This window comes from Aotus nancymaae, unplaced genomic scaffold, assembly GCF_030222135.1.
Source record: "Aotus nancymaae isolate 86718 unplaced genomic scaffold, 86718_ANA_hifiasm-v0.15.2.pri h1tg000051l, whole genome shotgun sequence".
NCBI lineage: Eukaryota > Metazoa > Chordata > Mammalia > Primates > Aotidae > Aotus > Aotus nancymaae.
In genome coordinates, this window is record NW_026988465.1 from 450,307 (window position 1) to 472,672 (window position 22,366).

Below are 22,366 nucleotides of genomic sequence, written 5' to 3' on the forward strand. Positions count from 1 at the left end.
AGTCATGATATGAAAAAGATATTTGCACATGCATGTTTCTAGCAGCACAATTCGCACTCGCAAAATCATGAAACCAAACCAAATGCCCATCAGTCAACAAGTGGATAAAGAAACTGTGGTATGCATACACAATGGAATGCTACTCAGCCATAAAAAGGAATGAATTAATGGCATTCCCAACCTGGATGGGATTGGAGACCATTGTTCTAAGTGAAGTAACTCAGGAATGGAAAAGCAAACATGGTACGTTCTCACTCATAAGTAGGAGCTAACCTATGAGGATGCAAAGGCGTAAGAATGATACAGTGGACTTTGGGGACTTGGGGGAAGAGGGTAGGAGGGGTGAGGGATAAAAGGGTACAAATTGAGTTCACTGTATACTGCTTGGGTGATGGGTGCACCAAAATCTCACAAATCACCACCAAAGAACTTATGTAACCAAGTACTACGTGTTCTCCAAAAACCTATGGTAATAAAAAACTAAAAAAAACCTTTTTAATTTAAAAATTAATGTATAAAAATCAGCAGAGCCCACACGATTGAGCTGTGTGTTGAAGGACTTCTGGTTCTTTCCAGGCCCATAGGAATTAGACCCCAGGGTATGACAGATTAGCCAAATAAGTATGAAAACTCTATCTGCCATCTCAAACAGAACAGCCTTGGAGAACAGAAACATCTGGCATAAATGAAAGTAGGGAAAATGCTAGCCAAGTGTTTTAAATGAGTTCAGTTTTGAAAACTCAAGCTATTTTACTCCCTCCCTCTTTACCCTAAGGCTGAGTTTCTCAACATGGACACTGTTGACGGCATGAGCCGGATAACTCTTAGTTACAAGGGCTGTCCTGGCTTTACAGATGTTTCATAGCATCTCTGGCCCTTCTACGTAGTGGATGCTATTTGCAAACCACATGCCCTTCCCCAGTTGTGGCTTCATTAGTCTTTAGTGGTATAAATTGCAAATATTTCCCCCCAGCTTGTCATCTGTTTTCTGGCATTGCTTCTAGTGATTTTGGAATATACTTTTTAAATGTAGTCAACTTTAATAATTTTTCTTTTTTTTTTTCTGGATTTGAGTCATAGAAAAATTTTTCACAAGGAGCAATCTTTAGATTGTTTCTGGATTTTGTTTCTGAATACTGAGTCATATTTTCTGGATGTTGAGTCATAGAAAATCTTTTTTTTTTTTCCTGTCATTTTAATTTAATTTCTTTTATTTTTTGTTTATTTTTTTATTTTTATTTTTTTTTAATTTTTTTTATTGCATTTTAGGTTTTGGGGTACATGTGAAAAACATGCAAGGTTGTTGCATAGGTGCATACGTGGCAGTATGATTTGCTGCCTCCCTCCCCTTCACCTATATCTGGCATTTCTCCCCATGCTATCCCTCCCCAACTCCCCAACCCCCCGCTATCCCCCCTCCCCCCGAACAGACCCCCGTGTATAGTGCTCCCCTCCCTGTGTCCATGTGTTCTCCTTGTTCAACACCCGCCTATGAGTGAGAACATGTGGTGTTTGATTTTGTGTTCTTGTGTCAGTTTGCTGAGAATGATGTTTTCCAGGTTCATCCATGTCCCTACGAAGGATGTGAACTCCTCGTTTTTAATGGCTGCATAATATTCCATGGTGTATATGTGCCACATTTTTCCTGTCCAGTCTATCATCGATGGGCATTTGGGCTGGTTCCAGGTCTTTGCTATTGTAAACTGTGCTGCAATGAACATTCGTGTGCATGTGTCCTTATAGTAGAACGATTTATATTCCTTTGGATATATGCCCAGTAATGGGATTGCTGGGTCAAATGGAATTTCTATTTCTAGGTCCTTGAGGAATCGCCACACTGTTTTCCACAGTGGTTGAACTAATTTACACTCCCACCAACAGTGTAAAAGTGTTCCTATTTCTCCACATCCTCTCCAGCATCTGTTTTCTCCAGATTTTTTAATGATCGCCATTCTAACTGGCGTGAGATGGTATCTCAATGTAGTTTTGATTTGCATTTCTCTAATGACCAGTGATGATGAGCATTTTTTCATATGTTCGTTGGCCTCATGTATGTCTTCTTCTATAAAGTATCTGTTCATATCCTTCGCCCATTTTTGAATGGGCTTGTTTCTTTTTTTCTTGTAAATCTTTTTTAGTTCATTGTAAATTCCGGATATCAGCCCTTTGTCAGACGGGTAGGCTGCAAAAATTTTTTCCCATTCTGTTGGTTGCCGATTCACTCTATTGACTGTTTCTTTTGCCGTGCAAAAGCTGTGGAGTTTGATTAGGTCCCATTTGTCTATTTTGGCTTTTGTTGCCAATGCTTTTGGTGTTTTGGTCATAAAGTCCTTGCCTACGCCTATGTCCTGAATGGTTTTGCCTAGGTTTCCTTCTAGTGTTTTTATGGTGTTACGTCTTATGTTTAAGTCTTTAATCCATCTGGAGTCAATTTTAGTGTAAGGTATCAGGAAGGGGTCCAGTTTCTGCTTTCTGCATATGGCTAGTCAGTTTTCCCAACACCACTTATTGAACAGGGAATCCTTTCCCCATTGCTTGTTTTTGTCAGGTTTGTCAAAGATCAGGTGGTTGTAGATATGTTGTGTCGCCTCCGATGCCTCTGTTCTGTTCCATTGTTCTATATCTCTGTTTTGGTACCAGTACCATGCTGTTTTGATTACTGTAGGCTTGTAGTAGAGTTTGATGTCCGGTAGTGTGATGCCTCCCGCTTTGTTCTTTTTGCTTATAATTGACTTGGCTATGCGGGCTCTCTTTTGGTTCCATATGAAGTTTAAGGTGGTTTTTTCCAGTTTTGTGAAGAAGGTCATTGGTAGCTTGATGGGGATAGCGTTGAATTTGTAAATTACTTTGGGCAGTATGGCCATTTTCACGATATTAATTCTTCCTAACCATGAACATGGAATGTTTCTCCATCTGTTTGTATCCTCTCTTATTTCGTTGAGCAGTGATTTGTAGTTCTCCTTGAAGAGGTCCTTTACGTTCCTTGTTAGTTGTATTCCTAGGTATTTTATTCTCTTTGTAGCAATTGTGAATGGCAGTTCGTTCTTGATTTGGCTCTCTTTAAGTCTGTTATTGGTGTATAGGAATGCTTGTGATTTTTGCACATTGATTTTGTATCCTGAGACTTTGCTGAAGTTGCTTATCAGTTTCAGGAGATTTTGGGCTGAGGTGATAGGGTCTTCTAGATATACAATCATGTCGTCTGCAAATAGAGACAATTTGACTTCCTCCTTTCCTAATTGAATACCCTTTATTTCTTTTTCTTGCCTGATTGCTCTGGCTAGAACTTCCAGTACTATATTGAATAGGAGTGGTGAGAGAGGGCATCCTTGTGTAGTGCCAGATTTCAAAGGGAATGCTTCCAGTTTTTGCCCATTCAGTATGATATTGGCTGTCGGTTTGTCATAAATAGCTTTTATTATTTTGAGATACGTTCCGTCGATACCTAGTTTATTGAGAGTTTTTAGCGTAAAGGGCTGTTGAATTTTGTCGAAGGCCTTCTCTGCATCAATTGAGATAATCATGTGGTTTTTGTTTTTGGTTCTGTTTATGTGGTAAATTACATTTATAGACTTGCGTATATTGAACCAGCCTTGCATCCCCGGGATGAATCCTACTTGATCATGGTGGATAAGCTTTTTGATGTGCTGTTGTAATCGGCTTGCCAGTATTTTATTGAAGATTTTTGCATCTATGTTCATCATGGATATTGGCCTGTAGTTTTCTTTTCTTGTTGAGTCTCTGCCGGGTTTTGGTATTAGGATGATGTTGGTCTCATAAAATGATTTGGGAAGGAGTCCCTCTTTTTGGATTATTTGGAATAGTTTCAGTAGGAATGGTACCAGTTCCTCTTTGTATGTCTGGTAGAATTCGGCTGTGAAACCATCTGGGCCTGGGCTTTTTTTGGGTGGTAGGCTCTTAATTGCTGCCTCGACTTCAGATCTTGTTATTGGTCTATTCAGGGTTTCGACTTCTTCCTGGTTTAGGCATGGGAGGAGGCTACTGTCCAGGAATTTATCCATTTCTTCCAGGTTTTCTAATTTATGTGCATAGAGTTGTTTGTAATAATCTCTGATGATGGTTTGAATTTCTGTGGCATCTGTGGTGATATCCCCTTTATCATTTTTTATTGCATCTATTTGGTTATTCTCTCTTTTCTTTTTTATTAGTTTGGCTAGTGGTCTGTCTATTTTGTTGATCTTTTCAAAAAACCAGCTTCTGGATTTATTGATTTTTTGTAGGGTTTTTCGTGTCTCTATCTCCTTCAATTCTGCTTTGATCTTAGTTATTTCTTGTCTTCTGCTAGGTTTTGAGTTTTTTTGATCTTGCTCCTCTAGCTCTTTCAATTTTGATGATAGGGTGTCAATTTTAGTTCTCTCCTTTCTTCTCATGTGGGCACTTATTGCTATATATTTTCCTCTAGAGACTGCTTTAAATGTGTCCCAGAGATTCTGGTATGTGGTGTCTTCGTTCTCGTTGGTTTTGAAGAACATCTTTATTTCTGCCTTCATTTCAGTGTTTATCCAGTCAACATTCAGGAGAAAGTTGTTCAATTTCCATGAGGCTGTGCGGTTCTGGGTTGGCTTCTGAATTCTAAGTTCTAACTTGATTGCACTGTGGTCTGAGAGACTGTTTGTTATGTTTCCCGTTCTTTTGCATTTGCTGAGGAGTGATTTACTTCCAATTATGTGGTCAATTTTAGAGTAGGTGTGATGTGGTGCTGAGAAGAATGTATATTCTGTGGATTTGGGCTGGAGAGTTCTGTAAATGTCTATTAGGTTTGCTTGTTCCAGGTCTGAGTTCAAGTCCTGGATATCCTTATTAATTTTCTGTCTCGTTGATCTGTCTAATATTGACAATGGTGTGTTGAAGTCTCCCACTATTAATGTGTCTCTTTTCAAGTCTTTAAGAACTTGCCTTATGTATCTGGGTGCTCCTGTATTAGGTGCATATATATTTAGGATCGTTAGCTCTTCTTGTTGCATTGATCCTTTTACCATTATGTAATGTCCTTCTTTGTCTCTTTTGATCTTTGTTGCTTTAAAGTCTATTTTATCAGAGATGAGAATTGCAACTCCTGCTTTTTTTTGCTCTCCGTTTGCTTGGTAAATCTTCCTCCATCCCTTTATTTTGAGCCTTTGTGTATCCTTGCATATGAGGTGGGTTTCCTGGATACAGCACACTGATGGGTTTTGGCTTTTTATCCAATTTGCCAGTCTGTGTCTTTTGATTGGGGCATTTAGTCCATTTACATTTAGGGTTAATATTGTTAAGTGTGAGTTTGCTCCTGTCATTTTGATGCTAGCTGGCTGTTTTGCCCATTGGTTGATGCAGATTCTTCATTGTGTTGCTGCTCTTTACCATTTCGTGCGTTTTTGGAGTGGCTGGTGCTGGTTGTTTTTTTCTATGTGTAGTGTCTCCTTCAGGAGCTCTTGTAAAGCTGGTCTGGTGGTGATGAAATCTGTGAGTACTTGCTTGTTCACAAAGGATTTTATTTTTCCTTCACTTATGAAGCTTACTTTGGCTGGATATGAAATTCTGGGTTGAAAGTTCTTTTCTTTAAGGATGTTGAATATCGGCCCCCACTCTCTTCTGGCCTGTAGGGTTTCTGCTGAGAGATCTGCTGTGAGTCTGATGGGTTTCCCTTTGTGGGTAACCCGACCTTTCTCTCTGGCTGCCCTTAGTATTTTCTCCTTCATTTCAACCCTGGTGAATCTGATGATTATGTGCCTTGGGGTTGCTCTTCTAGAGGAATATCTTTGTGGTGTTCTCTGTATTTCCTGGACTTGAATATTGGCCTGCCTTGCTAGGTTGGGGAAGTTTTCCTGGATAATATCCTGAAGAGTATTTTCCAGCTTGGATGCATTCTCTTCGTCACATTCAGGTACACCTATCAAACGTAGATTAGGTCTTTTCACGTAGTCCCATATTTCTTGTTGACTCTGTTCATTCCTTTTTACCTTGTTTTCTCTAATCTTCCCTTCTCGTTTTATTTCATTGAGTTGATCTTCGACTTCTGATATTCTTTCTTCTGCTTGGTCAATTCTGCTGTTGAAACTTGTGCATGCTTCACAAAATTCTCGTGTTGTGTTTTTCAGCTCCATCAATTCACTCATATTCCTCTCTAAGTTGTCCATTCTCGTTAGCATTTCATCAAGTCTTTTTTCAAGGTTCTTAGTTTCTTTGCATTGGGTTAGAACATGTTCTTTTAGCTCACAGAAGTTTCTTATTATCCATTTTCTGAAAGCTGATTCTGTCATTTCATCACACTCATTCTCTGTCCAGTCTTGTTCCCGTGCTGGTGAGGAGTTATGCTGCCTTGTAGGGGGAGAGGTGTTCTGGTTTTGGGTGTTTTCATCCTTTTTGCGCTGGTTTCTTCCCATCTTTGTGGATTTATCCACCTATTGACTTTGTAGTTGCTGTCTTTCTGATTTTGGTAATTTTAAGTCTGCAGCAGCTGAACTCATAAACCCCCTTTTCTTCTCCCCAGGTGTTCTGGCCCAGGGGGTTAGCGCTTTATGCTTTTCAGCTGTGTTGCTACCGTTTTCCCTGCCCACAAGGTGGCAGTCTAGTCACAGCCTGCAGAGGCTTCGCTGAGCTGTTTTGGGCTCCACCCAGCTTCCGTGTGAGCTTCCCTGCAGTCCTGTGGGTGTAGTTAGAACTGCTTCCGCTATGCTGGCCTGCCCCTGTAGTGACGGAGTCTCTGTAGTGGCGGGTTGTCTTGGTTACGGAAAATTGCCCCGGGAACTGCAGGGTGTTTCCCGATGGAGGACGCCCCTCCCCCACAGAGCTGGACCGTCCTGGGTTCAGCCGTGTTTCCAGAGGGGCCCTCTTTGCCCGGTAATCTCTTGGCTTGCCTCCTTGCCACAGCTCCCCTTGCTGGCCCAGAGGGGACACAGTCTCGTTCACTTTGCTCAAGGAGCCGCTGCTCCCCGCCCCCGGTGCAGGCCGAGCGGCTGCTCTGGTCCAACCAGCGGTGCTGGGAACCCGTGGAGTTTCTCCGCCTGTGAATCTCCTGGTCTGTGGGCAGTTAAAATCCGCTGCCCTGTGTGCCGCTGCGTCAGCCGAAGCAGCGGCTCTGAGATTCGTGGCGCTCCCTTGCCCGGGGTCTCCTGGCTTGACTCCCTGCTTCAGCTCCCCTTGCTGGCTCAGAGGGAACTCTGTCTCTCTTGCTCTGCATAAGAAGCCACTGCCCCCCGCCCCAGGGCGTAGGCTGAGCGGCCATGCCACTCAAACCAGCGGTGCTGGTGACCCGTGGGGCTTTTCCTCCTGTGAATCTCCTGGTCTGTGGGCAGTAAAAATCCATCTGGAAATGCGGCGTCCACTCACCCTCTGCGCCTTCTCTCGGAGCTGCAATCCCGACTTCCTCCTAAGCGGCCATCTTGGATCCTCCGAGTCATAGAAAATCTTTCTAATTTTGAGTCTTAGTTAGAAAACATAGATAGTTTCTGGATTTTGAGTCATAGTTAGAAAATCTTTCTCTATTCACAAAGAGCAATCAAGAACTGAAAGTCCTTGAACACACAGCTCGATAGTGTTGCTCTGCTCATTTTTATACATTTATTTTTAAATTTAAATCTCTATTCACAAAGAGAAATCTCTTTTAAAAAAAAGAATCTCTAGATTATAGAGTTCACCAATATTTTCTTCTAGCATCTGTACAGTTTTATTTTTTATATTTAGATTGCTGATCCCTTTAAAGTTTATTCTGGTGTATGGGAAATAGAGATCCAATTTTAACTCACTTTCAAGTGACTTTCATTTTTTTCGCCTCTGTTTATTGAAAACTCATATTTTCACTAATGTCTTCACATGCCACCTATGTTATTTATCAAATAGCTATATATACTTGGGTCTGATTCTGGACTATTTGGTTCTGTTGATCAGGTTATTTCAATTATAGAGGTTTACTCATATGATTTAATATCTTCTACAGTGCATTCTCCTTACTGTTCTTCTGCTTCAAATTTTCCTGGCTATCCTTGCTGCTTTTTCTCCTATACAAACTTTTTTTTTCCCAGATGGAGTCTCACTCTGTCACCCAGGCTGGAGCGCAGTGGTGCAATCTCGGCTTACTGCAAGCTCCATCTCCTGACTTCAAGCAATTCTCTTGCCTCAGACTCCCAAGTAGCTGGGATTACAGGCACATGTCACCACGCCTGGCTAATTTTTGTGCTTTTAGTAGAGATGAGGTTTCACCATGTTGGCCAGCTGGTCTAGAACTCCTGAACTCATGATCTGTCCTCCTTAGCCTCCCAAAGTGCTGGGATTACAGGTGCAAGCCACCGCGCCTGGCATCTCCCATACAAACTTAAGAGTCAACTTGTCCACCTCTAAAAAAAAAAAAAAAAAAAATCCTGTTGGCGGTGCATGGTGGCTTACACCTGTAGTCTCAGCACTTTGGGAGGCCGAGGAGGGTGGATCACTTGAGGTCAGGAGTTCAAGACCAGCGTGGCAATCATGGTGAAACCTCCTGTCTACTAAGAATACAAAAATTAGCCAGGTGTGGTGGTGTGCACCTTTAATTCCAGCTGCTTGGGAGTCTGAAGTAGGAGAATTGCTTGAACCCAGAAGGCAAAAGTTGCAGTGAGCTGAGATGGAGCCATTGCACTCCAGCCTGGGTCACAGAGCGAGATCCTGTCTCAAAAAAAAAAAATTTTTTTGTTTTTTAATAAAATTAAAGTATAGACAAACAGGCCAGGTGCAGTGGCTCACACCTGTAATCCCGGCACTTTGGGAGGCAGAGGTGGGTGGATCACCAGAGCGAGACTCTGTCTCAAAAATTAAAATTAAAATTAAAAAAATAAAAATAAATCTTGTTGGTAATTTATTTGAAACATATTGAATTTACATAGTACCTTGTTTCCAGGTGCGGATGGGGCATGTCCGGGCTCCCGGAGAGGGAGGGGGATGTGGGCGTGTCCGAGCTCGGGGGCGGGGTGGGTGGGGAATGGGGGGGGTGTCCGAGCTCCCTGGGAGGCGACCGGCCTTACAGGGACAGTAGGTGGGATGGACAAAAACAGTCGGATTCAGGCCAGACACACATAGAGACAGTCATCTCAGAACACTCTTTCAAGAAACTTATCATCTGGGAAGAATGAGAAGGCAAACTGGAGCTGGAGGTGGGACAGTGTCTTTTGAGATAGGAGCCTTGGCCGAGACCCATACAATGTGTGAGGAGAGGTATCACACCTCTTCCGCCCCTTCAAGTTGATACTCTCATATTTAAAATCTGAGTTAAGGCCCGGCAAGGTGGCTCACACCTGTAATCCCAGCACTTTGGGAGGCTGAGGTGGGTGGATCACTTGAGGTCAGGAGTCTGAGACCAGCCTGGCCAACATGGTGAAACCCCGTCTCCACTAAAAATACAAAAAAAAAAAAAAAAAAAAAATAGCCGGGCATGGTGGTGCGTGCCTATAATCCCCTCTACTCAGGAGGTTGAGGCAGGAAAATTGTTTGAACCCGGGAGGCAGAGGATGCAGTGAGCCAAGATCGCGCCACTGCACTCCAGCCTGGGTGACAGACTGAGACTCCATCTCAAAAAATAATAATAATTAATTAATTAGCCGAGTGTGGTGGTGGGTGCCTGTAATCCCAGCTACTTGAGAGGCTGAGGCAGGAGAATCACTTTAATCCAGGAAGCAGAGGTTGCAGTGAGCCGAGATCGCGCCGTTGTACTCCAGCCTGGGTGTCACAGCGAGACTCTGTCTCAAAAATAGATAAATATACATAAAAATAAAATCTGAGTTAAATTTAAATAATTGTATTGTTCCAGAGTTTTGTTTTTTTTTTTTTCATATCACTGGTCATAAGAATTTGAGGAATAGCTAAATGACAAAATAGAGGTTTCTCTCTCTGTCTTTCTTTCTTTTTCCATAACAAGAGAAGCTAATCTTCTTATCTGGTCTGGAATCACTTGGGTGACATTTCAAAATGTAAGTTAAGAGCCAATTGGGCAGGTGCCCATTGAGTTGGGATGGACCGCAGCTGACTGCGCAGCCTCCCTTGAGCTCCCAGGACTTTGCTGAAAGGAGTGGAGTCAATTTGCATGAGGAGCTCAGGAAAACTGCTCCTCAGGTGCCCAGTTAGAGACACCTAGTGGGCTTCACCAGAGTAGTGCTGACCACGGCTACAAAGCTCCGGTGACAACAAAGCTCCTAAAACTGAAAGTAAACACGAAAACAAACAAAAATAACTGCAGGCCGGGTGCAGTGACTCACGCCTGTAATCCCAGCACTTCGGGAGGCTAAGGTGAGTGGATCTCAAGGTCAGGAGTTCGAGATCAGACTGGCCAATACTGTGAAATCTCATCTCTACTAAAAATACAAAAATTGACCGGGCATGGTGGCTCACGCCTGTAGTCCCAGCACTTCAGGAGGCCGAGGCGGGTGGATCATGTGAGGTCAGGAGTTCAAGACCAGCCTGACCAACATGGAGCCCATCTCTTCTAATAATACAAAATTAGTGGAGCATGGTGGCACATGCCTGTAATCCCAGCTACTCGGGTGGCTGAGGCAGGAGAGTCGCTTGAACCCGGGAGGCAGAGGTTGCAGTGAGCCGAGATCACACCACTGCACTCCAGCCTGGGCAACAAAGTGAGACTCTGTCTCAAAAAAAAAAAAAAAAATTGGTTGCAAACAGGACTCAGTGATTATGAGGCTACATTCAGTCAGTGTGTGTCTGGTGCCATGGTGAACACACCCCTCTTGCCCTGCCGCCGTAGCACAAGGGGTGCTCTGGGAGACACAGGCTGGAATTGGACCTGCATTGCAGCCAGGCGGCCTTGGAGACCCAGAAGGGGGCCTCCTTGGGCAAACTTAATGCTCCCCCTGAAGGGATCCCTTTGAAGATCCCCAGGGCTTTCACACAAAAGGCAAAGGGTTTAATTCCAAAACATAGGTTCGAGTATTACAGAGTAAAAAGAGGGCACAAGACATGCATTTTCATTATGTCTACTTAGTGAAGGGTGGGCATTTTCATTATTTTTGTTTTTTTTTGTTTGTTTGTTTGTTTTTGAGACAGAGTCTCGCTGTTGCCCAGGCTGGAGTGCAGTGATAGAATCTTGGCTTACTATAACATCTGCCTCCTGGGTTCAAGTGATTCTCCTGCCTCCACCTCCCGAGTAGCTGGGATTACAGGTGCCTGGCTAACTTTTATATTTTTAGTAGAGACAGGGTTTCACCATGTTGGCCAGGCTGGTCTCAAACTCCTGACTTCAGGTGATCCAACCGCCTCAGCCTCCTAAAGTGCTGGGATTACAGGTGTGAGCTACCACACCTGGCCCATTTTCATCATTTTTAAATAAAGGCAAGCAATTTACTTTCTCAGTGCTCACCTGAAGTAGAGAACCTCAACCCCTTACCATGAAAACAGATAATCTGTTCACTGAGCCCCAAGGACAAAGCAGCCAGGGTTGAGAGAGGGGCTACAGCAGCCTTCCTCTCGGACTCCTCCCACCAAACCATTCCCTCAGTACACAGGCTCCTTTCTTTCCCAAGGCTATTACCATTTCCAAAAGCAATGTAAGATCTGCCCAAGAACAGCGGGGAGTTCTTACCCATTCTGTTATCCTAGCAACCTGAGGGCGAAGTTCTTTAGATCACTGACGGTGCCCTTCTTCCGGTAAGTTGATCTTTGCTTATCAGCTTTAATAACTTTATTATATGAAATACCCAGCCTTGATGAAGTAACAATGACTGACTCACTAACTGTTACACGGCAGTTAGTGAGTGAGTCATTTTAAGACAAAGTCTCCAAAGTCTCGCTCTGTTGCCCAGGCTGGAGTGCAGTGGCTCAATCTCGGCTCACTGCAACCTCCGCCTCCCTGGTTCAAGCGATTCTCCCGCCTCAGCCTCCTGAGTAGATGAGATTACAGGTGCGCACCACTACGCCTGGCTAATTTTTGTATTTTTAGTAGAGACGGGGTTTCCCCATGTTGGTCAGGCTAGTCTAGAACTCCTGACCTTGTGATCCGCCTGCCTTGGCCTCCCCAAGTGCGGGGATTACAGGAGTGAGGCATCACGCCCAGCCTCATTCCACAAACTTTTATTGTGCACTCACTATGGGCCGGGAGCTACACTAGGGACTGGTGACATGAAGACAGGTGACACGGTCCCTGGGCTCAAGATAAAGACACTTGTGCAAACAAATGAAATATGATGTGATATGTGCTCTAATGGTGCTAAGGATAAAAGGATAAGGGGTAAGAAAAAGTAGCAACAATCTGTCTGACTGGGAGAATGAAGAAAGGTGTCACAGAGTCCCTAACACTTGAGCTGAGAATGAGAAAGAGCATGAGCTGGCCAGGTGACACACAGGAGGAGCATATTCCAACCTAGGAGACTGGGAAATGGGCCAAAATATAGCTTACTATGTAATTAAGTATGAGAGAGTTTGGACACTTCTGAGTTAGTTACACCCATAAGTTTTATTTCATCTTATAGGCAGTGGAGAGCCTCTGCAGGATTCTGAGCTCCGTGGTCCCATCATCAGAATTATGTGTGGCAGTGGTACCAACCTTTTTGGCACCAGGGATGGGTTTTGTGGAAGACTATTTTTCCATGGATGGGAGAGGGTGGTTTCGGGATGATTGAAGCACATTACATTTATTGTGCACTTTGTTTTCAGTGGGAGCCCTGAGCTTGTTTTCCTGCAACTATATGGTCCCTATATGGGGGTGAGGAAGACAATGACAGATCATCAGGATTCTCATAAGGAGTGTGCAACCTAGATCCCTTGAATGTGCAGTTGACAATAGGGTTTGTGCTCCTTGAGAATCTAATGCTGCCTAATCTGATACGAGGCAGAGCTCTGGCGGTAATGCAAGCAATGAGGAGCTGCTGCAAATACAGATAAAGCTTCACTAGCTCACCCACTGGCGGCTCATCTGCTGCTGTGTGGCCTGGTTCCTAACAGGCTACAGACGAGTTCAGTCTGTGCCCTGGGGGTTGGAAACCCCTGGTGTATGGGAAAGACTACTCTGCAGCAATGTGGACAAATAGGATGAGGGTGAGCTGTCAGGGAAGACGGGGACAGATAACAGAGCTGTTTAAAAAGGAGGATAGATGGATGGGTGTGGTGGCTCACGTCTGTAATCCCAGCACTTTGGGAGGCCAAGGCGGCAGATCATGAGGTCAGGAGTTCAAGACCAGCCTGACCAATATGGTGAAACCCCATCTCTACTAAAAATACAAAAATTAGCCAGGCATGGTAGCACCCACCTGTAATCCCAACTACTCAGGAGGCTGAGGCAGGAGAATTGCTTGAACCTGGGAGGCAGAGGTTGCAGTGAGCCAAGATAGTGCCATTGCACACACCAGCTGGGAGACAGAGGGAGACTCTGTCAAAAAAAAAAAAGGAGGATAGACAGGGCTTGGGGATCAGTTGATGGGTAGGTAAGGAAGGAGGACTCTCACTAACTTGGACCAGCAGGAGAATGGCTGTGACAATAAACAAGATTGGGAAAACAGGAAAGTGAGCAAATTTAGAGGGGAAAATGAATTCCCTTTTTGGCATGGTGTGGAGGGCTTGGGAGAGAGGTTTAGGCATCAGGTGTTAACGTGAGGTGAAATGGATATAGCTGAAGTCATGGGTGTGGTGAGGTTTTGCAGGGAGAGCAGGGACCTCAGGAAGGCCAGTGCATAAGGGACACTAGAGAAAAAAGAACCAGAAAAAGACAAGGAGAGGTCAGAGAGGTGTGCCAAGAACCAGGGAAGAGAGATATTTATTTATTTATTTACTTATTTATTTTTGAGACAGGGTCTCACTCTGTTGCCCAGGCTGGAGTGCAGTGGCTCAGCTCGCTGCCATCCTCTGACTCCCAGGTTCAAGCAATTCTCCTGCCTCAGCCTCCCAAGTAGCTGAGATTACAGTCACATGCCACCATGCCTGGCTACTGTTTGTATTTTCAGTAGAGACGGGGTTTCACCGTGTTGGTCAGGCTGGTCTGGAACTCCTAACCTTGTTATCTGCCCATCTTGCCCTCCCAAAGTGCTGGGATTACAGGCCTGAGCCACCGGGCCTGGCCGAGAGTTATTAACAACAAACAAAAGAGGGGGGAGTTTTAGCGAAGGATCTGAGCAGTTTGGGGCTCCAGGTGGGGCAGGAGTGGGTGGCCATGGTTGAGCGGCAGTGACCTTCAAATTGGGCCGGGTAGGAGCTGATGGGTCAGATTGGTCAGTCCTCTCCAGGACACTGAAAGCTGCGAAGGCGTGAGTGGATGCTAGTGGAGGGATGGATGTTGGGGAAGCTGAGTCAGATGCTAAAATCTTCCATACATGGGTCTGAAATGACCAGGGGAAACGAAGGCGGAGGCTGCTGTCTCCTGGTGGCCTGGGAAGGGCCAAGAGCCAGGGAGCTCTCCCCGTGCCTCCCAGCCCGGAGTTGGAGGGAGAAGAACGTGTGACCACAGCACAGAGCACTGTAGGGGAGGCGGGGCTCGAGAGAGATGGCGCGGCGCTTCCGGATGGCCAGAGAAAGCGACGGGGTGTGTCGCAAGGCACGGTGTGGGATGAGTCACCGAGAGCAAGGCACGGATCCCGGGAAGGGTGGAGAGACGAGCCGGGAAGGGCTTGCATCGGGTATGTGAGCAGAGGTACACCCAGAAAAAAGCGGCTCGAGGCTACTGAAAGCAACAGGCACGGCCGGTCCTGCCAAGAAGCTACTTCCTGCGTGGAGTAAGGGACTCCAGGCCAACCCCTATCCCCGGTCCTCCCGGGATGAGGGGGCTGCGGGAGCTGCGGAGGAGGGCTCCACCAGGGAGGACGGTTCCAGGGTCCCTCGGCCGCCGCCCACTCCCGGGGGCGTTCCTTCCTCCCAGCTGTGCACAAAGCATCTGCTGCCTGGCAGGAGCCCGCCCCTGTGCGCACAGCCCGCTGCAGCCGAGTGCGCCTGGGTGCCCTCTGCCGAGCAAACAGCCCACGGTCGGCGCCGCACTGCTTCCTGGCGGCGGAGCGCTTGCGCGACCCGGCTCGCCACGCCTGGGAGGGGTCCAGGAGAACGCGGCTGGGGCACGGGGGCTCTCAGGGTGGCGCTCTGGGGGATGAGGCTGTGGCCCGCCGGGGACCGGGCTGGGGCGAGAAGGCTCTCAGGGCTTCTTGCCACAGAATGTTTCGATGCTGTTTTTAATTCTACGAATATAAGCCTCTCCACTAAATCCAAGCTCAGCCCAGAGGACTGTTCTATAATACATACACTTTAGTTTAAAAACGTTGCAGATGTAACATGTGTCCTTGTAACAAACTTAAGCAATCCGGAATTACAGAAAGTAAAGAATGGATTATACTCCTTTCTCGCCTAGACGTCCTTACATACATTAAGATGTGTACATATGGAAATATTACCGGGAGTCCTGGTTATCCCAAAAGGCGTTCTCTCCTGCTGTGTGGCGAGGCCAATCCACGAAACCGAAAGTGAGTGTCAAGCAGTGCAGGCTTCATTCAACGGCTATGGAATTGCAGGATCTGAAATCAGCTCAGTTTGTGAGAGCTGGGAAGCTGCAGACGTAACTTTCTTTAATGAAGGGGATAGTTATTAAGAGCAGATGCAGGAATATTTATGCTTTTCTTGGGAAAGGACGGAGATTTTCCTGGAATCAAGGAACCCCTTTTTTTCTGTCCCTTCTTGGTGTCTTCCAGTCGTTGTCATGGTGACTGTCAATTATCATGGTGGGAGTGCACTTAGCATAAAAATAGGATGATAACGAAGCTGGAGATTCTTGAGGGGTGCCATCTTGGATTTCGCCAGCTTCAGCTGGTTTCTTCCTAAGAGGGAACTTCTGAACACAGGCATTCTGTTTCCAGAAAATAAGCAGAGTTAAAGCTGAGGAGGAATTTAGCTCTGTCACCTATGCTGTCGCATTGGGCAACAAAAGCAAGGTGGGGGGTCCAGCGAAGTCACGCAGGCACTGCAATGGGTAACAGACTTAGCTACATTTATGCAGCGTTTTTACAAAAATGAAACCATACTATCTGTAAAGGAAGTTATGCTAACAAACAACAAAACTAGCAGGCACCGAGACTCCTTCTGACACTTTTATTTATTTAAAAATAAAATAGTTTTATTTTTCCCTGACAACAAATGAGGTTAACAGAGCATGATTATCATCTACGGGGACCCTTTCAAAAAGACAGGCTGTATACATTTGCGCTAAGGGAAGAAACTGCCACCAGGCAGTAGTGCGGCGCCGACCTTAGGCTGCTGGCTCCGTCCAGGGCACCTAGGCGCACACCGCTGCCTGGGCTGGGCGCAGAGGGGTGGGAAGAAATCGTTCCCCCACTTAAAGCTTCTTTATTTAAAAAAGCTTCACACATACACACACACACACTCCACACATACACACACACACACGTGTCTTCAAGATGACCACAATTTATTTCGCATTCTTTGCACTAGTTCTCAAATTTGAGTCTGTTTTTCCCACTAGTGTGTAAGCTCCGTGACTCCAGGAGACCAGGGGATCAAGGTTTGTTTTTGTTGAGAAGTGAGTCCTTTACACCCCAAATAGTGACTGACACAGAGAAGGTACTCTGTAAGCCCTTTTTTTAAAAAAATTGTACTTTAGGTTCTGGGGTACATGTGCAGATCATGCAGGATTGTTGCATAGGTACATACATGGCAATGTGGTTTGCTGCCTCCATTCCCCCCTCCCCCGCACCTATATCTGGCATTTCTCCCCATGTTATCTCTCCCCAACCTCCTCAGCCTGCACTGTCCCTCCCCTAGCCACCTCAACAGACCCCAGTGTGTGATGCTCCCCTCCCTGTGTCCATGTGTTCTCATTGTTCAACACCCACCTATGAGTGAGAACATGCAATGTTTGATTTTCTGTTCTTGTGTCAGTTTGCTGAGAATGATGGTTTCCAGATTCATGCATGTCCCTGCAAAGGACACAAACTCCTCGTTTTTTATGGCTGCATAATATTCCATGGTGTATATGTGCCACATTTTCCTTGTCCAGTCTATCATCGATGGGCATTTGGGTTGGTTCCAGGTCTTTGCTATTGTAAACAATGCTGCAATGAACATACGCGTGCATGTGTCCTCATAATAGAACGATTTATAATCCTTTGGGTATATACCCAGTAATGGGATTGCTGGGTCAAATGGAATTTCTATTTCTTTTTTAAAGGAATGCCTGCCTGACTGAATCTTAATGATCTGAGGTTTCTCGTTAATCTTTTCTTCTTTTATTGTTTGTTTAAAATATATTATGTTTAAGACCTTCTAACTGGTCAGCCTCCAAGACACTGTTGTGCTGGGCTTACTCTATTTCGGTTTGGTTTCCATGATCCCAATTCACTTGTTACTTGCTTCTCTTTTGACTTCACAATGATAACGCAACTTTTAATTTGTTAGAACACAAACATAAGGGATTTTTTCCCGTTATAATGTGAGATGCGACAGAGGCAAAATGTTTCTTAAAGACATAAAATAATTACATAAATTGTAATAAAATAATTATGACAATTTTCTATCTTTGGCTAAGGCATAGAACCATTTTTTAATCCTAAACGAGGCTGAGCATGGTAGCTGTTAACCACCCCAGCACTTTGGGAGGCTGAGGCTGGCGGATTACTTGAGGCCAGGAGTTGGAGACCAGCCTGGCCAACATAACGAAACCCTGTCTTCTAAAAATATTAAAAAAAAAAAATTTTGCTGGGTGTGGGGCACACACCTATAGTCCCAGCTACTCAGGAAGCTGAGGCACCAGAAGCACTTGAACCAGGGACGAAGAAGTTGCAGTGAGCCGAGATATAGCACCACTGCCCTCCAGCCTGGGCAACAGAGCAAGACCCTTTCTCAAAATAAATTAAATACACAAATACATAAAATCCTAAACCATAGGATCAAGATTTGATCCAGAGAAGAGGCTTTCTTGTACTAATTTATACACTGTTCATGTCAGATCCCATCTTTCTTTTATTAGATGATCTGGAAAAGCAACTTAGAATAATTCAATCAGTCTAAAATTAGAATAACAGCTGATGAGATTACCAATAAGCAGTTTTGTATTAGCATTTTTAAAAGAAATTAGAAAAACATGATTTTAGGGGAGATGTATTATTAAGAATATCTTCTCACCAGGTGTGGTGGCTCACGCCTGTAATCCTAGCACTTTGGGAGGCCGAGGTGGGTGGATCACGAGGTCAAGAGATCGAGACCATCCTGGTCAACATGGTGAAACCCCGTCTCTACTAAAAATACAAAAAATTAGCTGGGCATGGTGGCGTGTGCCTGTAATCCAAGCTACTCAGGAGGCTGAGGCAAGAGAATTGCCTGAACCCAGGAGGCGGAGGTTGCAGTGAGCCGAGATCGCACCATTGCACTCCAGCCTGAGTAACAAGAGCGAAACTCCATCTCAAAAAAAAAAAAAAAAAAAAAAAAAAAAGAATATCTTCTCATAGTTAACAGCACACATAACATATAAGTTAGAAATGTACTCTGCTAGCTCACAAGATATTTTAAAGCAGGGATTTTAGTGTCACTAAACTTTTATTTAAAATAAGTTATTTTAATACCTTTTTTTTTTTTTTTTTACTTTGGAATAACTTTAGATTCACAGAGAAGTTGGATAATACAGGTAGTTACCATATGCCCCTAACAGTTTCCCGTAATGGTAACAAATTACCATGGTAGTGTTGTGAATTCTTATCATGTTTGGTTGCCTCCACATCTATTTCAAATATTCACTGGACTTTCCCATACCAAAATCAAGGCTCAATCACCCTGGACAAAGTTGTCAGTTCTCCACCTTCTCTGAGTTCCTGTATGTGGTGGATCCAGATATCTGCCTCATACAACTACCTCCTGTAGACCACTTCCCTGTGGCACAGCCACACTGACCCTCACACCCCACATAGAATGTGCAGATATGCCGCAGGGACCACCATTAAGTCTCTGGGCGACCTCCTTGAACTCATGCCTGCTTGGGAAACCTGTTTGGATAGCACCCTGGACCCAATACATTTGTTGGCCCGTGAGTCCCTCTCTTGTTCTGCCTGCACTCTCTGATTTTCATGAATCTGGCCTCCAAGTGTGCCATGTATCCCAGGACCTATAAGTAATAAACTGTTTCTTTTCTTTTCTTTCTTTCTTTTTTTTTTTTTTTGACAGTTTCCCTCTTGTTGCTCAGGCTGGAGTGCAATGGCACGATCTCGGTTCACTGCACCTTCTGCCTCCTGGGGTCAAGCCATTCCCCAGCCTTAGCCTCCCGAGTAGCTGGGATTACAGGCATGTGCCACCACATCCAGCTAATTTTGTATGTCTAGTAGAGACAGGGGTTTCATCATGTTGGTCAGACTGGTCTCTAACTCCTGACCTCAGATGATCCACATTCCATAGCTTCTCAAAGTGCTGGGATTACAAGCGTGAGCCACTGCACCCAGACAGTAATAAACTATTTCTATGCTCTGTCTCCTAATCATTGTAGGGGTGCTCAGCATCTTGAGGATCTTAAAGTAAAATTGATAAATTTGTGGAAACTAAGAACCCAACATTGTTACATTACTATTAACTCCAGACTTCACTTGAGTTTCACAATTTTTTCATTTATATCAACCTAAGTATATTCAAAATAGCGTAAAAGAAGGATTTAATTTTACAGTGGTAATTTTTGAACAAACAGATAATATTCTTGAGAAACTTCTTGTTTATCAATTACACCGTTAACTATATATTATATCAATATGCCTGAGAAAGCAGGCCTTGGTAAAGATTTTTCTTTACTAAGTAATGCATGTGAAATATAATAACTGACAATGATAATACAATGACCAGGTAACTCAATAATTATAAGTCATTCAATTGAATGACACAGTGTTTTTGAAATGTAAAAAAAAAAAAAAGATAAATATAAATAAAACTCATATTAAGACAAAATTGGCTGGGCTCAATGGCTCACACCTGTAATCCCAGCACTTTGGGAGGCTGAGGCAGGAGGATCATGAGGTCAAGAGTTTGAGACCAGCCTGGCCAATATTGTGAAACCCTGTCTTTATTAAAAATACAAAAATTAGCCAGGCATGGTGGTGCATGCCTGTACTCTCAGCTACTTGGGAGGCTGAGGGAGGAGAATCGCTTGAACCTAGCGGGTGGAGATTGCGGTGAGCCGAGATTGTGCCATTGCACTCCAGCCTGGGTGACAGAGCAACACCCTGTCTCAAAAAAAAAAAAAAGACAAAATTTATTTATATGATAAAACTTTTTATTCTCTCTAGCTGTATCAATAAGACAGGATCTCTATAGTGCATTATTCAAGATTTGTTTACTAAGAAAACCAGTAAGTTTGATTATTTTTTTCTTGCCACTTTGGTTTCAAAGCACTTGCTTTGGCCACTTTTGGGTCGAGTTTTCTAGACCCATGTATTGGTTGGTTTTTGTTTTTGTTTTTGTTTTGTTTTTTTAATTTTTATTTTTTTAAAGACGGGGTTTTACCATGTTGGTCAGGCTGGTCTTGAACTCCCAACCTCAGGTGATCCACCCGCCTTGGCCTCCAAAGTGCTTGGACTACAGGCGTGAGCCACCACGCCTGGCCGTATTGGTTGTTAATGACTTATTTCTAAATGAAATACATCAATAATATGACAATAACTTCAGGTCAGGAACTACTCTGATTTAGATGTTTATCCTTTCCCAACCTCAAGTTGAAATTTGTTTCATCTTTTTTTTTTTTTTTTTTTTTATAGAGATAGGGCCTTGCTCTGTTACCCAGGCTGGAGTGCTGTGGTGTGATCATGGCTCACTGTAGTTTGAACTCCTGGGCTCAAGCCATCCTCCCACCTCAGCCTTCAGAGTAGCTTGGTGAGCACCACCAAGTCTGGTGAAATTTGATTACCAATGTTGGAGTGGGGCTTAATGGGAGGTGTTTAGGTTGCATGGCCAGATCCTTATGAATAGATGGATGCCCTCCCTCAGGGCTGAGTGAGTTCTTCCAGAGCTGATTGTTAGAAACAATCCTGGACCTCCCTCCTCTGTCTCTTGCTCACTCTCTTGCCATGTAATCTCTGCACGCTCCAGTTCTCCTTCACCTTCCACCATGAAGCAGGCTGAGACCCTCACCAGATGCAGATGCCCAACTTGAACTTTCCAACCATTCAGAATCATTAGCCAAATAAACCTTTTTTCTTTATAAATTACTCAGTTGTAGGTATTCCTTTATAGCAACACAAAACAGACTAAGACAGGAACCTACACTCCTTAGAAGAAGACCGCATGTTATAAGGGTTTGAGTCTAAGGTTTTAGTGTCTACACTCCGTTTTACATTTACCATTCTCTCCATTTTCACAAGTCCTATTATACAGTTGAAAATATTTCCTAGTAAAGCCATAGGAATTTAAAATCGTTAAGTGTCAAGGACGTATGGAAAATTAGACAATGTGCAAAGAAAAACAGGCTATGTGTTGCATGAGAATGAGAAACTAATGTTCAGTTTAGGCATATGAATTGTTCAGAAACATGGTCTGATCAAAGTTATGTCAGCCTTAATAGTAATCTGGCTGATAAACAACGAATACTTGAAAGATGGTACTGATATGGACTATTTCACCAGAAGATTGTTTACTTGATAACTTTTTTTTTAAAAGTTCTGCAAGGTGGTTTAACATCCAAAAATATATAGTGAATCCTGGGTATTCATGAAGGACTGGGACCGGGACCTCTCACCAATATCAAAATCCACAGATGCTCAAATCCCTGGTATAAAATGGCATAATATTGACACATAACCTTTGTACATTCTGCCATATACTGTAAATAATCTCTAGATTACATATAGTACCTAATACAATGTAAATGATATGTAAATAGTTGTTACACTGTATTTTTTATTTGTAGGATTTTTTAAAATTGTTGTATTGCTTTTTTTCCAAATATATTCCATTGGAGGTTGGTTGAATCAGCGGATATGGAACACGCAAATACAGGAGGGCAACTATATCTAAATCTAGATTAATGTAAGTGGTGAAAAAATATTTTATCTCCACCTAGGCAGGTCCTACCAGAGGGGAAACTAGACTCACTCAAAGATCACTTTGATCAACACACACACACACAGTTTGGTGACAGACAGAGTGTCAGTATCTGTTACCAACCCATGCTAGAGGTGTCAATAGATGATATAACCTTTCTGAGGAATCATGATATAATAATTGATAATAATATTGATCACATACAGATAGACTTGCTTGACACAGAGTTGCCACAGACCTTCAATTTGTTAAAAAAAAAAAAAAAGCAATATCTGTGGAAGTACTCTAAAGTGAAGCAGAATAAGGCAGATATGCCTGTATAAGATAAAGGGAGAATCTTAAAAGCTACCAGAGATGTACAAGGGCTCCTCAATAAATCCATACACCTGTGGCCAAAGGA

At 43.9% G+C, this 22,366-nt stretch overlaps 1 pseudogene; it reads left to right on the forward strand.

Annotated features, from left to right (window-relative positions):
• Positions 1-14,446: 14,446 nt before the first annotated feature.
• On the forward strand, positions 14,447-15,281 carry LOC105708678 (uncharacterized; annotated as a pseudogene).
• The last annotated feature ends 7,085 nt before the right edge of the window (positions 15,282-22,366 follow it).